This window comes from Hemiscyllium ocellatum, chromosome 46, assembly GCF_020745735.1.
Source record: "Hemiscyllium ocellatum isolate sHemOce1 chromosome 46, sHemOce1.pat.X.cur, whole genome shotgun sequence".
Classification (NCBI taxonomy): Eukaryota; Metazoa; Chordata; class Chondrichthyes; order Orectolobiformes; family Hemiscylliidae; genus Hemiscyllium; species Hemiscyllium ocellatum.
Window position 1 is genome coordinate 4,417,871 of NC_083446.1, and position 17,823 is coordinate 4,435,693.

Here is a 17,823-nt window from a genome sequence, read left to right on the forward strand (position 1 = left end):
CACATTTTCAGCCCAATCTTCAGCCAAGAGAAGGGGAGAGTAACGACAGACATGAAGACCAAAATACAGAGTTATTATGCAACTGAAAATTGGTGCTAACTGGGGAAGGATAAATATTAATTTTGCCAGTGACTAAATACTTGGGCATAATGACTGTTTTATAGCCTCCAGGTTTCACAGGTGCAGCAAAGGAGGACAAATAATAAAGGTGCGAATAATTGTCATGAATTTCAGATTATTGAACCGTACAGGACAGTCAAAACCTTTTGGGAGTTGCCTACTGGTTTATCTGCAGTATAAACTGTGAGAAGTAAGTTACCTTGAGAGTGTAGTCGGCAGATAAACAAATGGTTGACATGGTAACCAACAGTTTGCAGAGGGTTACAAATGTAGGCCTGCTGCAGTCAGAGAGGAATGGCATCAAACCCCTCATTTAGCGACTTGGCAGAGAGGCAAGGGTGACGGGGGGGGGGGGTAAGGCACTGAGGTGTGCTTCCAAGCAGCACCTCATATTTTAAAGGAGACATGATTTGGAGAGGCCGGTGTTGGACTGGGGTGTACCAAGTTAAAAATCACACAACACCGGGTTATAGTCCGACAGGTTTAATTGGAAGCACACTAGCTTTCGGAGTGACTACCATCTGATGAAGGAGCGTCGCTCTGAAAGCTAGTGTGCTTCCAATTAAACCTGTCGGACTATAACCTGGTGTTGTGTGGTTTTTAAAGGAGACATGATTGGGTGTGCACAATTTAGGCATGAGTCACTCATGAACCTTTGGGTGAGTGGGTGATTACACTGTTTAGCTTGATGCAGAGTCAAACAGTGGAATTAAGGAAGTCCCTTTTTTTGATCCACTGAGTATTGGTAATTGTCCTGGTGGAATTGATCTCAACGTCCCAACAAGAGAGTTCATGCTAACCAGTATTTCTGCCTCTCTTCCCGTCGTTGCCCATCCCTTTTTATGCTTGCTTTTGTTTTCTGAGTTTTCTTTCATCAGGGGCGTGTACACCAGAGAACGGATTAGTGTCAGTAGCAACTTTAGTGTATACAGTGTTCTTTGGTGAGAAAATTGCCACAAGGCATTTCGAGAGGTATAGCTTTCATTGGGTTGAAGTGCAAGTTAGTCGAACAAACGCTGGATTTTCATGTCCTCTTTGAATGCAATATTGAGGAAGTGCTGCACTGTCAGAACACAGTAATCTGATGCTCTGCGTGGACCCGCAGGTGGATGTAAAAGATCTCATGGCACCGAGAGTTTTTCCATGGGTTCTGGGCAATTATTACTTCTTCAATTAGCATCACATAAGGAGATTATCTGGGTCATTATCACAATGCTGATACTGCGAGCTTGATTTGTACAAATTGGCTGCTGTAGTTCCTCCATTACCGACAGTAACTACGCTACAATATTGCTTCATTGGCTGCGAAACGCTTTGGAACATCTCGTAGTCCTGCGCTAGAGAAATCCAAAGCTTTTTTTCTGAAGCCCTCAGAATTCAGAACACCTTGATCAGACCTCCTCTTCGGCTCCTCAGTTTGATTGAAAAGCAACCCAGTTTCTTTAATCTCTCCTGTATGGTCCCAGTGCTCTGTCAGAAATCAACTGAGAACAGGCATCAGACCAGGCCTCAGTTCCACGTCTGGTGGAAGGTATATCCTAGAAGTGCCCTCACAAAACGTCCTGCTGTCAACTGCCCCACCCCACCACACATTTCTTCCAACATGCCCGTCATTATGTTGTCCTGCCTTCCCAAACCAGTCAGAAACAAATAATTCAATGACCCATCTCAACTGGAAAGACATCAACATGTTCACACTGTAGACACTGTAGACATGTTCAGCTCTGATCTCCAGCATCTGCAGTCCTCACTTTCTCCACACTGAGGAGAACGTGGCAGAGGATTTCACCAGCTCCAGTCAGCTGCATGAACACCAGCGGGTGCACACCGACACGAAACCGTTCAAATTCGATCGGCGCAGTGGCTCAGCGGTTAGCACCGCTGCCTCCCACCGCCAGGGACCTGGGTTCGATTCCAGCCTCGGGCGACTGCGCACACTCCCCGTGTCTGCGTGGGTCTGCTCTGGTTTCCTCTCATAGTCACAAAGATGTGCAGGTTAGGTGATTTGGCCGGGCTAAATTGCTCAGGGATGTATAGATTAGGTGCATACGTCAGGGGTAAATGTAGAATAATAGGGTGGGGGATTGGGTCTGGGTGGGTTTTCTTTGGAGAGTCGGTTTGGGGCTGTTTCTACACTGTAGGGATTCTACGAATATAAAAAATAAGCTCTTTGCATATTAAAAAAAATGCTATAAATTCTTGCTGTATCTTGTGCTTTAATTCTGTACAACTACTTACACATTCAGATAATGGTCTGATATTTAGGTATAGCTATGTCCTTGAATCTTCTTGTGCTTTATCTCCGTAAGAATCTCCAACTCCTCATGTACTGTAACACTTCTTCATATACATTTGCACTCGGTAGGTTATCAAATACAGCTCTCCAGAGTAATGTGTAATACATCTCTTCATGTGTTCACTCTAGGTTAGTGTCTTCTCTCTTACTGATGGCAGAGTCATGTGATCAGGTCACCATCATGATTTCCGTGAATCATGTGAGAGCCCAGAAGGTGAGGCAACTTCTGTGGAGGGAATATTTCGGGTCAAGGTGACCTGACATCAGAACTCTTCATTACCCAAGCTGAAAGATTACTGACTGTAAGTCAAATGAGCTTTTCCCCTAAGTCTGATAGCTGACAGATAAAAAGCATCGAAAGAGAATGCAAAAAAAGCATGCATTTTTGATGCCCAGGAGGATTTTTCTCCTGGCAAGGGTTGCTGGCAGCATCGTCATGGAGACTAATCTTCAAATTCTGGAGAACATATGTCAAGGTTGTAGGGATCAGCCACATTCAATTATCCACCGGCCCCAATCAATCCATCATCTGAAGCCAATAGGGCCCAGAAGTAGATATGGGTCTTATGATGGTTTGAATCCAGAAGCCAGCTGTCAGTGCAAGTAAATCGCACACCACTCAACTCTTGGCCTACTTCCCAGGCTGGAGTGCTCAACACCATGTTATCCCTCTCTGATTCCCAAACTGGCTAGTGATGTTTAACGTCTCACAGCCCACCATTTCCTCGCCGCTATCTACTTGTGAGATGGACATTGGCGAACCCATGAAAATCTCTGGCTGATTTCACTTCTGCCTCTCAGGGGTCAGTTTGACTCCCTTTCGCCACTCGATGCCATCAGCGTGCGTGAGATGGTTGGAAAATAAACCTACATATTTTGAAAGCCCTCCAGGTGGGTGTAAAAGACCCCTCTTTCAAAGAGGAGGTAACTCCAGTGCCAGAGAATTCAGCAGGTCTGGCAGCATCTGTGAACAGAGAAACAGTCTGCTCTGTTTGAGGAGAAAGTGAGGTCTGCAGATGCTGGAGATCAGAGCTGAAAATGTGTTGCTGGAAAAGCGCAGCAGCTCAGGCAGCATCCAAGGAGCAGGAGATTCGACGTTTCGAGCATAAGCTCTTCATCAGGAATAAAAGGCTTATGCCTGAAACGTCGAATTTCCTGTTCCTTGGATGCTGCCTGACCTGCTGCGCTTTTCCAGCAACACATTTTCTGCTCTGTTTGAGAGCTGGTATCCCGGGAAATTTTATTTATCATCGGATAGTGGGGATGATGGATAGGGAGGTGGGGAAGAAGGGAATTAACAAGGGATTTGTTGGAAAAACAAGGATCATCATCCTAAAACTGAGGCATGATTTTCTTGGTGGGGAAACACGAGACAATTAGAGTTTCGGCTAATCTGTGAATGGTTGAATATTTAACACGGATGATAGACTGCTCAGTTAAACATTGGGAAGACCGTACTGACTGTCACCTTCCTTCAGCGCCAACCCTTTGTTCTTTTCCCTCATGTTGTTGGGTGTTGAGTGGCCAGATACCAACTCTGTCAAAAGCCTGCATCAGCCTGGGAGCCCTGCCTCCACCCTCATCTCTTTGATAGAGCATTTCACCAGCGTTCTTAAGATCTCCTCCCCAGATTCTGCTTTGTTACTTTGAATCTGTGAAGCACTTTATTCATCAAGCTTGTCTCAGTGATCGCCTTCTCCCTCTGAGTCAGACGATCATTGTTTTGAGTATTATTATTCCATAGACATCAGTGATCACAAAAGTGGGTCTTACTGTCTTTGAGATATTTTTATGAATGCAAGCCACTAACTGAACAAATTTATATCAATGAAAGAAGACCAGCACAGATTTGATAAGGACAAACTATGTTTAACTAACTAGCTTGTGTCTTGATGATGTAACAGAGATTGATAAGAGTGTACATTAGAATTCCAAAAGGTATTGGATAGAGTTAACACATAGCTGCTTGTTAGCAAAGTTAAAGCCATGGAGTAATGGACACGGAAGGAGATTAGATGAATGTTTACTATGAGATTACCTGGCAGCCAGTGCTTTACTTGACTAATAAACCTAGACTTTGGTGTATAGGGCATAGTTTCAAAAGTAGTGAATATCATGAGATTTAGAGTAATCGATTCATAGAGCTGTACAGCATGGAAGCAGATCCTTTGGTCCAACTCGTCCGTGCCGACCAGATATCCCAACCCAATCTAGTCCCACTTGCCAGCACCTGGCCCATATCCCTCTAAACCCTTCCTATTCACCTACCCCTCCAGGTGCTATCATGGCCTATCATAGAATCTCTGCAGTGTGGAAACGAGCCCTTCGGTCAAACATGTCCACACTGACCCTCCAAAGAGTATCCCCTACAAACCCATTTCCAATTACTTTACATTTACCCCTGGCTAATGCAGCTACATTCACCCCTGACTAATGCACCTAACCTACACATCCCTGAACCTTTTAAGTGCTGTAATTGTACCAGCCTCCACCACATCTTCTGGCAGCTCATTCCATACACACACCACCCTCTGTGTGAAAAGGTTGTCCCTTAGGTCTCTTTTATGTCTTTCCCCTCTCACCCTAAACCCATGCCCTCTAGTTCTGGACTGCCCCACCCAAGTGAAAAGACTTTGTCTATTTACCCTATCCATGTCCCTCGAGATTTCATAAACTTCTATAAGGTCACCCCTCAGCCTCCGACGCTCCAGGGAAAGCAGTCCCAGCCTGTTCAACGTTATGAACTGTGACAGGAATGATGTTAAATTTCAAAACGGACATTGCCATGTTGGTAGAATGGGTAGACAAGCGGCAGATGAAATTTAACGCAGAGAAATGTGAAGAGGCTTATTCTGGTAGAAAGAACATGGAATGACAATGTCAAAGAGTTCAAAGTGAAAAGGAGAGGAGAGCAGAGGGAACTGAGTGTATACGAATCATTGATCGTGGTGGAGCGGGTTGACAGAAGAAGTAATTAAGTTCAAAGGATTTTGCATTTTATTAATAGAGATATGGAATAAAGCAATTATGATAAACCTGTGTAGAACCCTAACTTGCAGAAGTGTTATAGAGTCATAGAAATGTACAGCACGAAAACAGACCCTTTGATCCAACTCGTCCATGCCAATCAGATATCTTAAATTAATCCAGTCCCATTTGCCTGCATTTGGCCCATATCCCTCCAAACCCTTTCTATTCATGTAGCCATCCAGATGTCGTTTAAATGTTGTCACTGTACCAGCCTCCACCACCTCCTCCTGCAGCTCATTCCATACATGCACCACCCTCTGTGTGAAAATGTTGCCCCTCAGGTCCCTTTTAAATCTTTCCCCTCTCACCTTAAACCTATTCCCTCTAGTTTTGGATTCCCCTACTTTGGAGAAAAGACCTTGACTACTCACCCTATCCATGCCCCTGATGATTTTATAAATCTTTATAAGGTCACCCCTCAGCCTCCAACGCTCCAGGGAAAACAGCTCCAGTTTATTCGGCCTCAAACTCTCCAACCCTGGCAATGTGCTTGTAAATCTTTTCTGAACCGTTGCAAATTTCACAACTGATTTCCTATAGCAGGGAGACCAGATTTGGATGCAATATTCCAAAAGTTGTCGAATCAAACTCCCGTACAGCCAAAACATGACCTCCCAACTCCCAAACTCAAGAACGAGACCATTGGCTAATACTGCAGATACAGTCTCTCCAAATAAGCATTCTCCAGCCTTCTCCCTGTATCCTTGCACATTGCTTCTTCTTAAATAATCATCCAATGCCCTCTTGACTGTCTCAATTAAACCTTGCCTCCATTACACTCCTAGGGAGTGCATTCCGCACCCTAGCCACTCAAATCTTCTCTTAGCTCCTCCTCTCCCAGCCTCATACATGAAAGTTCTCATTCCTGGAACCATTCTTGTAAAGTTCTTCTCCAATGTGTTCCGATGATCATAATGAATGGTGGTGCAGGCTCGAAGGGCAGAATGGCCTACTCCTGCACCTATTGTCTATTGCCTATTAATCCTTTCAATGATGTAGCAATCAGATCTGTACGCAGTATTGCGGATGAGGGATAACAGTTGCCGCAGACTATTCAGCATGAATTGTACTCTAGATTAGATTAGATTACTTACAGTGTGGAAATAGGCCCTTCGGCCCAACAAATCCACACCGACCCGCTGAAGTGTAACCCACCCACACCCATTTCCATACATTTACCCCTTTGCCTAACACTAGGGGCAATTTAGCACGGCCAATTCACCTAACCTGCACAGTTTTGGAGGAAACCGGAGCATCCGGAGGAAACCCAAGCAGACACGGGGAGAACGTGCAAACTCCACACAGACAGTCGCCTGAGGCGGGAATTGAACCCAGGTCTCTGGCGCTGGGAGGCAGCAGTGCTAACCACTGTGCCACCGTGCCGTCCAAAAGGGTACTCTCTACCCTTATTACTAAAACCCAGGATACTGTATGCTTTATTAACTGCTGTCTCCACCCAGCCTTCAATGTTCTGTGCAAAAGCGCAACCCTCTGCCCCCTTTGTTGATATCCTTGCTATCAAAATGCATCTTCTCACACTTTTCCACATCCAAATTCATCTATCCACCCACTCCACCAACCTGTCTATGTTCTTTTGAAATTCTATACTAACCTCCTCACAAATTACAAGTTTTATATCATCTACACACTTTGAGATTTCCCCAGCACACAAAGATCTAGACAGCGATCTTTGCACGGGCACAGTAGCTCAGTGTTAGCACTGCTGCCTCACAGCGCCAGGGTCCCAGGTTCGATTCCAGCCTTGGGTGACTGTCTGTGTGGAGTTTGCACATTCTCCCCGTGTCTGCGTGGGTTTCCTCTGGGTGCTCCGGTTTCCTCCCACAGTCCAAAGCTGTGCAGGTCAGGCGAATTGGCCATGCTAAATTGCCCGTGCTGCTGGGTGCATTAGTCAGAGGGAAAATGGGTCTGGGTGGGTTGCTCTTCGGAGAGTAGGTGTGGAGTTGTTGGGCCGAAGGGCCTGTTTCCACACTGTAGAATCAGTTTTAGATTGTTGAATGAAATCAGGAAAAGAAAGGTTCGCAGTACTAACCCTTGGGGAACACCAATACAAACCTTCCACCAGCCCAAAAAATATCCATTGACCATTACTCTCTGTTTCCTATCACTCAGATGCCTATCATAAACACGTTTTTTTCTCTTTTATCAATTTCTATCTCTTTTGTCATTCTAGGACCTCAGATTTCTTTGTCTTACCTTTCCCTTTTGAGGGAATCCACCTTGACTGTACTTGATCACTGTTCAGTGACAGTTTTTCTCAGTAAACTTTCATTCCAGTCAATCCTACTCAGCTCCTGGATGTAGGAGGGTGGAGGTAAGGAAAGGGAAAATCAAAGTTCAGTAGCACAAATCCACAGGGTTTGTTGACATGGTCCTATTGGCTTGTCATCACTGTAATCTTCAATCTCTTTTCTCCCAGTTTCCTTCATTTCTTTGTAGAACATATGATTAGCACATAATCTGCAAAGTCTCTGAGCTACTGTTTAAGGGCAACAGCTTACACAAACTGATGGAAGTAAATAATTGGCTTTTTTCCGACTTCAGCTATTTTTACCGCAGACACACACCACTTACCCTTCCTACAGTGTGAAGGCTTCTCACTGTATCATTCACACACACAAACCCAGGACACAATCCAAAATTACATAAGTCTATCTTTCCCGAACAGCTTCTAATAATGAATATTTGACACAGCGTTGGTTAGAGGGACAACTACCTGACGAAGGAGCGACGCTCCGAAAGCTAGTGCTTCCAAATAAGCCTGTTGGACTATAACCTGGTGTTGTGTGGATTTTTAACTTTGATTAGAAGGTGTGCTGTTGTTGTAATTTAGTCAGAGCTCCACAGAACCCTTACAGTGAGGAAAGAGGCCATTCAGCCTATTGAGTCCACTCCTACCCTCACAGGAGCATCCCACCCAGATCCAGCACTCTCCCTCCCACCATATCTACTAACCCACATCTATTCTGGCTAATCCACCTAGCCTACACATCCCTGAACACTATGGACCTGCCTAACCCTCACAGGTTTGAACTATGGGGAGGAAACCGGGGAGCACCTGACAGAAACGTACGTAGGCACAGGGAGAACATGCAAAGTCCACACAGACGGGCAGCCAAGGTTAGAATCAACCCAGGGCCCTGGCACCATGAGACGGCAGGGCTAACCACTGACCCACCATGCTACCATGGTGGCTAAGTCTATCTCAGCTCCCCAAACTCACAGCCTGTTCCTCCATTTGGTGTCCTGATCCTAGCTTTGGAACTGTGCCTGGAGATTATTCTGCATTGAATATGGTAGTTTAGCTGCAAGTAAGCCCTCAAAACTAAATGGAATTCATGTACCTCATTGGTGTTGCACTTAGATAACACAAGAATATCACTGCAACATAAAAATATCTGGTTTAAATTCTGCAAAATCATAACAGCTGTCCTTATTTTAATTGCTGCAACATTGGCAGCCGTGCAGTTGGCTACCTAGTCCCAAAATCTCCAAAATTTCTGTCCCTAAATCTGTTCCTTCTTTTAAGCTCCTTAAAGCCTCCCACTTTTGCTCATCGTTTGGTCACGTCCAGTCCCTGCTTAAATGGCTCACTGCCATTTTTCTTGCCATTGAGAAACACCTGGAGATGTTTTTACTTAAAGATGCTGTACAGAATGTCAGCCATGGTTGTGCAATCTCTTCTTCACCTCCTCCATCATTCTTTCGGTGCTAATCTTACCTGCGCCTCCTCGAGACTTGTTCACCAACCAATGGAGGCAACCTGTCACACTGACTCGCTCAAAGCCTTTCAACGGTGGCTCAGTGGTTAGCACTGCTGCCTCACAGTAGCAGGGTCCTAGGTTCGATTCCAGCCTGGGGCGACTGTCTGTGTGGAGTCTGCACATTCTCCTCGTGTCGGCGTGGGTTTCCTCTCTCAGTCACAAAGATGTGCAGGCCAGGTGATTTGGCCGTGGGAAATTGCCAGTAGTGTTAGGTGCATTAGTCAGAGGGAAATGGGTGTGGGTGGGTTACCCTTCGGAGGGTCGGTGTGGACTGGCTGGGCTGAAAGGCCTGTCCCATACTGTAGGGAATCTAATCTTTCAGAATTTTGAACACCACCATGAGATTCCATTTCCTTAAGTCACCCCTTGCTTCATAACTTGAGAATCCACAGCTGGTGTGCCTACACACAGTCAGTAAAATGATTTAAGAGTATCTTACTAAACACAAATTAAATCCCCCCAGTGGCTTTGCATCTGACCATCTGGTCTGATACTGAGGTGTACAGACTTAGAAAATCCCAGTTTCACTCCTTGATTTGCCTCTGACTCATTAAAAGTCAGCGTTCAATGTTTCTGAGCTGCAAGAATCGAAGATTTGGACGTAGCATGTAGGAAAGAATAGATTCTGATTGTGATCTGTACATGAGTAGCCTACGGACTAAGTGCACAAATTTAGAGGAACAGTTAGGCCTCAACTTCAAGATTAAACTGGTTCCAGCTATTGATTCTGCTCCTCGGTCAATCTGCTGGACAAGATCACACATTAGGCAAGCAACACTGAAGACATTGTACTGTCCTAGTTGAGTAACACAGGTACCTCCTACAACCACGCCGAATGGATTGCAGAAATCTTTGCCTCCACTATATCAGTCAAAGTCAATTCTATATATCAATCCCTCTCTTGTGTGTACCCCAATACTTCATTGTTGGAGGCACCATCTTTTGATTGGGACATTATCCTGAGCTGAAAATGTGTTGGTGGTTAAAGCGCAGCAGGTCAGGCAGCATCCAAGGAACAGGAAATGCGACGTTTCGGGCATAAGCCCTTCATCAGGAATGAGGAAAGTGTGTCCAGCAGGCTAAGATAAAAGGTAGGGAGGAGGGACTTGGGGGAGGGGCGATGGAGATGTGATAGGTGGAAGGAGGTCAAAGTGAGGGTGATAGGCCGGAGTGGGGTGGGGGCCATTATCCTGAGGCCTGGTCAGCCATCCCAGATGGATGTAAAACGCATTATTGGAATACACCACTGGACAACGAGCAGAGGAATACTCCTTTGATGTCCTGAGCCAAGTTATCTATAAACTAACATCGGTACAAACCTTCACAAACCTTGCGACAGTAAAAATAATCTAATAATTTGTCACATTGTTGCTCGTGGGAGGTTGCTGTGTCTAAATTGACTGTCACATTTATTACTTTACAACAGTAACTTATTATTTTATTACTTTGTAACATGAACAATACTTACCTCTGGCCACTTTGTTGTATGAGATGGTCTGCAGTACTGCACAACAATGGATATGTTTGCTGCCCTCCTTCAGGATAGCAATCTACAGGGCCTGGTGTGGCAGAAAAAATATTCAGCATTCTAATGGGTGGTGGCTCTTGTCTGAAACAATTGTACTTTTTTAAAATTGCTAATTTAACTTTTAACGTTAGCATCTACGTGTAAGTTACACTGATATGTTAGGATGGCAGGTCTTACCCCTTCAAGATCCTAAGTTTTCTCCAACCAAGTCCATAGAAAATTATCATCTTGCTGCTTAAAGCGCTCCTCGGTATTAACCCTTTCAGACCCTTGCACCTTTAGGAAGCAGGAACACGCCAAAAGCTTCAAGATACTTTGAGAATAATCTGAACTATGAAAGTGTTGAGATCCTAGCTGATGGTAGAGAACACAGAATGAAATCTGGCCTGATGGTCCTTTTATTTTGGTTCACATAGTGACCATTCACTAAACCTGGTCACACAAGGTTGGATGAGTTTCTTTAACAATAGAAAGGAAGTTTATTACATAAAACAAACAAAAACAAATCAAGCTATTTAGATATAGAACACAATTAAAAAATTCTCAAAGCAGCCAACACAATTTCTAAACATCATTACTTTACAATGATTCAAATCCAAACAAATTAGACCTTTATAGCAAATCTTTAAGTCAGACTTGCCTGGAGGAGTGCAGCTCCAATAACACTTGATATCATCCAGGACTAAGCAGCCACTATTGATTAGCACCACGTGCACAAACATCCACCACCGACGCTCAGCAGCAGCCGTGTGTTCTGTGCATAAGATGCACAGTAGAAATTCTCTAAAGATCCTCAGACAGCACCTTCTAAATCCAGGAACACTTCCATCTAAAAGGACAACAGAAGGGTCTGTTTCCTTGCTGTACATCTCTATGACTCTATGATCACAAGATACATGGGAATACCACCTCCAACCTCCTCACGTCCTGATTTGGAAAACGCTGTTCCTTCACTGGGTCAGAATCCTGGGCTTCCCTCCCAAAAGGCATTCTGGATCCATGTACAGCACACGGACCGCAGCATTTTAAGAAGACAGCTGACCTTCTTAAGGATGGGCAATTAATGCGAGCCAGCCAGTCGGTAACACCCATATGAGTGAATAAAATTAACTTAACTGACTCTACCCCCCTCCCAGTTTCTGTGCTGTAAACCATGGAATCTTCTTATGTGAAAACTCTCAAAACTGAGAGCTTAGACTTTCTCAGCTTCTAATAACCTGCAGATTTCTAACCAATCACGGATCTATAATGTACATAAATTAAACTGCTATACTGAGGTGACTCATGGCCTCAATTGTTCTGAAAATGGAAAGAGGCTATAGTTGTTTCTGACCCCGATCATGTCTCTTCCAAACTGTCCTAAGAACTCCGAATCTCTGAGTTATATAAACTAAAAATAATCTTTGATTATTCTTAACTGAAAACAATCAAATGGCCTTCATTTATAACCCTATCATTAACTACCGTTGTGTAAACAATTTTCTGTAAACACTCCAGGGATTCTCTGCTCTCTGGCACACACTGGATTAGATCACAATTTCAGAAGGACTGTCTGACCTACTTTTAGTTTTAAAACTCTTCACAAAAGTAAAATCCAATTCTAAAAATGACATCATGCACATTTTGTCACAAAAGGCCCTAGAGAAATTCTCCTCTGCTTTCTTCACTTTGACCCTGCTGTAGTTTTACTTGAAGTACGGACCATTCCAGTGTCTGATATGTATACTCTCCCATCTCCATTGTCTGCACATGAGCTTAAAGCCAGAAATTTTCTCCAACTAGTACCTTGTAGCTCAGTTTTTCACGTGAAACCCCCAGGATTCCTTTCTTATCTCCCCTCTGGGCAGTCCCAGTTTCAGTCTCTCTTCCCCTGACGGGATGGATTTTACAGACTGGGAAAAAAATATGTCTTCATCAGGAAGATGTCTTTGTTTTAGTTGGACGGGATAATGAAAAACAGTTTGCCCTCACTGTGTGCAGCTGGGTTTATTTTTTCGGTTAACTACGGTTACGTTGTTCAGTAAAACGGCTGTAATTATCACCAGAAGGGTCAAGAATAAACAAGGGCGAAGAAGCGTACAATTCTGTGTTCAAATGTGTGCTTACAGTATGTCTGACAAAGCCATGTTTACCAGCCACCCCTTATGGTCCTCAGAAATGGAAGCAGGCCTTCTTAAATGATTACAATATCGTTTCAGTCAGGACTCAGTTGGGATTATCATTGTTTCTGATCCTGCACCAGAGTCTCCAGCCTGACTGGTACTCTCAGTGTAAGACTGGGAGAGGGCTACACCATTGGAGCCGTTGTGCTGTTAAACTATGGAGAAAAGTTGCTCCAGCTACCAATGAAAGAACAGCAGGAAGGACCAATAGATATTGGTCAATATCTATCCCTCAAACGACTTCACTGAAAACAGATAATCGAAGCCATTGTCAATTGGCTGCTTGTGGGATCTTGCTACACAAAGGGTGTGTTTCCTAAGTTACAACAATGATTAGACATGAAAGCTGCTTCGATGTTGTGTTGTGACACCCCAAGGAGTTGTACCATCAAGATGTTTCTTCCTTTTCCTTGTGAAATGGTGCACAGTGAAATAGATTAGATTAGATCACTTACAGTGTGGAAACAGGCCCTTCGGCCCAACAAGCCCACACCGACCCGCCGAAGCGCAACCCACCCATACCCTTAACCTAACACTACGGGCAATTTAACATGGACCTTTCTTTTCCTGATTTCGTTCAACGATCTAGAACTGATTCTACAGTGTGGAAACAGGCCCTTCAGCCCAACAAGTCCACACCGACCCTCCAAAAAGCAACTCACCCAGACCCATTTTCCCCTCTGACTAATGCACCTAGCAGTACGGGCAACTTAGCATGGCCAATTCACCTTAACCTGCACATCGTTTGGACTGTGGGAGGAAACCGGAGCACCCGGAGGAAACCCATGCAGACACGGGGAGAATGTGCAAACTCCACACAGACAGGCGCCTGAGGTGGGAATTGAACCTGGGTCTCTGGTGCTGTGAGGCAGCAGTGCTAACCACTGTGCTGCCCACAAATAGATGTCCTGCCCAGAGGGGAGGCTTTCTGATCTGGGCCTGTACTAAGGCAGAAAGCCATGAGAAGCAGAGGTCACAGTCAATATTCTTCCAATCCTCTCGGGGGTTATCCCTGAGAGAAGTCACTTTTGGGAATTGTGTATGTCTACCTCCTGGAGAACAAATAAAGAGGAGCTTTACCCTGCGGAGGGTTCAGTGTGTTAAAATGTGGCCTCCTGTGAGCCTAAGACCATCAATGTTATGGGTGGCACGGTGGCACAGTGGTTAGCACTGCTGCCTCACAGCGCCTGAGACCCGGGTTCAATTCCCGACTCAGGCGACTGACTGTGTGGAGTTTGCACGTTCTCCCCGTGTCTGCGTGGGTTTCCTCCGGGTGCTCCGGTTTCCTCCCACAGTCCACAGATGTGCGGGTCAGGTGAATTGGTCATGCTAAATTGCCTGTAGTGTTAGGTAAGGGGTAAATGTAGGGGTATGGGTGGGTTGCGCTTCGGCGGGTCGGTGTGGGCCAAAGGGCCTGTTTCCACACTGTAAGTAATCTAATCTAATGTTAGATTTCCTGATGTGCGCCTACCAAATGATGCTTACCCTGTTTGTGCGGAATTCCTCTTCCTGCTTGCCTAACAGATTGATATATTTAGATGTCTTGTGGTATAACGTGTCCCAACAATAATCACCAGAAACTGAGGACTGCAGATGCTGGAGATCAAAGTCTCTCAAACCTTTAATTGTCTGCCTCAGAAGTCCAATCACAGAATTGACACCCGACTAACACCATCACCCCATATGATTAGTTTAGATTAGACTACCTACAGTGTGGAAACAGGCCCTTCGGCCCAACAAGTCCACACCGACCCTCAACCCACCTAGACCCATTCCCCTACATTTACCCCTTCACCTAACATTACAGGCAATTTAGCACGGCCAATCCACCCTAACCTGCACATCCCTGGGCACTATGGGGCAATTTAGCATGGTCAATCCACCCTAACCTGCACATCCCTGGGCACTATGGGGCAATTTAGCACGGCCAATCTACCCTAACCTGCACATCCCTGGGTACTATGGGGCAATTTAGCACAGCCCATTCACCCTAACCTGCACATCCCTGGGCACTATGGGGCAATTTAGCATAGCCAATCCACCCTGACCTGCACACCTTTGGACTGTGGGAGGAAACCGGAGCACCCGGAGGAAACCCACACAGACACGGGGAGAATGTGCAAACTCCACACAGACAGTTGTCCGAGGGTGGGATTGAACCCGGGTCCCTGGCGCTGTGAGGCAGCAGTGCTAACCACTGAGCCACCGTGCCGGCCCGAGAGAATTGTTACTGGGAGTCAAAAAGTGTGATGCTGGAAAAGCACAGCCTGTCAGAGGAGCAACACAGTCAACGTTTCGGGTGTAAGCCCTTCATCAGGAATGTTGATGGGCTTATGCCCGAAACATCGATTCTGATGCTGATGCTGACTTGCTGTGCTTTTCCAGCACCACACTTTTCAACTCCCAATAACAATTCTCTCATATGGGGTGATGGCGTTAGGTGGGGGTCAATTCTGTCTGAGGCAGACAGTTAAGGGTTTGAGAGAGGTGAGTGTAAAACCTGCTCTGACACTCCCCTTTGCACAACTGGAGGAGTGCGACACTGTTAGCACTGTCATTTAGGCACCCTGCCTGCCCTTTCAGGTGGAGGAACATTACTGGAACAGAGAGCAACGTCTCAAAGCTAGGGGGTTTCAATTTAATCCTGAGATGAGGAGGAATTCCTTGATCTGGAGATGCTGGTGTTGGACTGGGGTGGACAAAATTAAGAATCACACACAACACCAGGTTATAGTCCAACAGGTTTATTTGGAAGCACTAGCTTTCAGAGCACTGCTCCTTCATCAGGTGGTTAGAACACAGAACAATACAGCGCAGAACAGGCCCTTCGGCCCTCGATGCTGCGCCGACCTGTGAACTATTCTCAGCTCGTCCCCCTACACTATCCCAAAATCATCCATGTGCTTATCTAAGGATTGGTTAAATCTCCCTAATGTGGCTGAGTTGACTACATTAGCAGGTAGGGCATTCCACGCCCTTACCACTCTCTATGTAAAGAACCTGCCCCTGACATCTGTCTTAAATCTATCACCCCTTAATTTCTAGTTACGCCCCCTCATACACACTGACGTCATCATCCTAGGAAAAAGACTTTCACTGTCTACCCTAGCTAATCCTCTGATCATTGTGTATCTTAGCCTTCTTCTCTCCAATGAGAACAGGTTCAAGTCTCTCAGCCTTTCCTCATAAGACCTTCCCTCCAGACCAGGCAACATCCTGGTAAATCTCCTCCGCACCTTTTCCAATGCTTCCACATCCTTCCCGAAACATGGGGACCAGAACTGGACACGATATTCCAAGTGTGGCCGCACCAGCGTTTTGTATAAGTTGCAGCACGATATTGCGGCTCCGGACTCAGTCCCTCTACGAATGAAACCTAACACACCATATACCTTCTTACCAGCTCTATCCACCTGGGTGGTTGTGGAGTATAAGATCAGAAGACGCAGAACTTATGGCTAAAGTTCAGGGAGTGATGTAACTGAAATTATATATTGCGAAAGACCTGGATTGTTTGTTCTGTCAAAGGGCTGGAACTCTCACTATCACAGAGAGCTGTGGGGGCAGAGTTCTTGTGGATGTTTAAGGCTGAGACAGTTAAATGCTTGATTCGTAGATTCTTGATCAAGCTGTCCTGGAGAAGGGGCAGGAAAGTAGGCATGAGGACTGATAGATTAGCCTTGATCCTGTCGATTGATAGAGCAGGCTAGAGTCGCTGAAGAGCTTTGTTCTTCCTCCTCTGGGTCTCACAGTCCTGTTCAACAAAGAAACCCCAGTGCACTGGCTAACATTTATTGCTTGCACACACATAGAGTGCTACTGTAGGTCCAGCAACATCTGTGGGGAGATAAACAAGTCTGGTATGAGTCCTCTTCATAACATGATCCACTTTGCAGAGTGATGGCTCAGTGCAGGTGGTTTTCAGCAGATATGTGTACCAGATGCACCATTCATAGTAAAACTCCTCTCTGCTGGAGAGAAGCAGGTTGTCTCTAATAACTACTGTTGCTCCTGGCATCAACAGACACCTCCACAGATGCCGATGAGCAGTAAGTTCCCAAAAAAATAACCTGCACCACAGGTAACCGTTCCCATGGTTACGCCTGTTTGTTACTACAACTCTTGACACTTAGAGATTATCTCATAGTCTAAATGACAAGCCTCCCTTTAGTTGTTGGTTTTGGTTGCAGAGTTCCTGTCTGATTCATTTCTTTTTGTTGACGTTTGTTCAGTCAGGAGTCACACACACACACACACACACACCTTTCACTTATTACTGACTTGGAGATGCCGGTGTTGGACTGGGGTGTAATGAGTTAAAAATCACACAACACCAGGTTATAGTCCAACAGGAAGCACACTAGCTTTCGGAGCGTCGCTCCATCACTATCAAACACCCCTCCCACCCTGTTTAACTCTCTTCCACTCTCAGGCAGAAGATATAAATGTCTGAACACACAAATGAGTAGACTCAAGAACAACTTCTTCCCCATTGTTATCAGATGTTTGAATGAATCTCTCAAATGTTAAGTAAAAACCGGAAGACTCAGGGGCATGAAAAGTCGTCAGTTCATTGACAGCCATTGCTCTGATACACAAACTCTCTACCACCTGATGAAGGAGCGATGCTCCAAAAGCTAGTGTGCTTACAATTAAACCTGTTGGACTATAACCTGGTGTTGTGTGATTTTTAAACACTAATTACTGAAAGACTTGCACCTTTCACAAGCAGCAAGGTACTTTCGAAGTGTAAAGTTTTTTTTATTTCAAAAATATACATTATTCGTAAAATAATCATAAAATAATTTGATGGACTGTACATTAGGTAATGCCGTACATATGTCAACATTTACATACACAGCTCAGAATTATCGTTATTATATACAGGTCTGTGCATTTCTCGCT